General features: G+C 30.7%; 1 protein-coding gene across 7 annotated transcripts in view; it reads right to left on the bottom strand.

Annotated features, from left to right (window-relative positions):
• LOC119590805 overlaps positions 1-915 on the bottom strand; it is a gene marked incomplete at its 5' end in the record, with an annotated part of 14,711 nt that overhangs the window by 6,200 nt on the left and 7,596 nt on the right.

Below are 915 nucleotides of genomic sequence, written 5' to 3'. Positions count from 1 at the left end.
AAGAGCACTCTACCATCACCATACTAAGAAAAGGTTGAGGGAATTTCAGAAAGAGGAAAAGGTTGAGATTTCAATAACCATAAATGTCTTAAGTACCAAAGAAATGTTTTGCGAAGCGACCTATACAAATTTTCGCTAGTTCTTGAAAAGTTAGTCTGCTACATGAATATCATCTTTAAGTAAATATAAAGCTAATATGAATGACTGAGTCACATTATTAACATCAAATAACACTCCCCTTTTAGACTGAGTGAACATCAAATGAAACACAATTAGCTGTTGTATCAAGTATTCATATGATGAATTCATGTAACCTGGGACTAACATGTAAATGATATGCCAATTAAATAACATATCTAATATATATATTTTTTTTAAGTGTGTGTGTGATTTTATTAATTTTAAGCTATTAGATGTAATATGGAGAAGCAGAGAAAAATATGGAAGTAAAAGAGAAAAAATCAAATGACTATACATTTGTACAGAATTATGCACTTATACACAACTATGTATGCACAACCACACACAATAGACCCCAACACTAGAACACACAAAATGTTAACAATGGGCAGTGCATGTACACAGCACTAATGAGTCAATTTCAAGTGACAATGATTTTGAGGACATTTTGTAACAATAAAAGAATGCAATAAAGGAATAACAATGCAACAGAGGCAGAGATTCTATGACAAAAAATCTGAGAACACTCCCAAAGTTTATTATGGGAATCAATTATCAGAAAAAAAAAAAAAATAAATGCAGCCCCTAAAATAAATAAAGAGAATATTAAAGTTTTACATCATTCTTCCCATTATACTTCTATCAAAGAAAACCCAGGTCTTTCCAAATTTATATATGACCATGAGAATAGTGCTAAGGATGATGATTTACAATGAAAACTGGAAGCATATGGTC

This window comes from Penaeus monodon, chromosome 27, assembly GCF_015228065.2.
Source record: "Penaeus monodon isolate SGIC_2016 chromosome 27, NSTDA_Pmon_1, whole genome shotgun sequence".
Taxonomy (NCBI): Eukaryota; Metazoa; Arthropoda; class Malacostraca; order Decapoda; family Penaeidae; genus Penaeus; species Penaeus monodon.
This window is presented reverse-complemented; position numbering and strand designations above follow the sequence as displayed.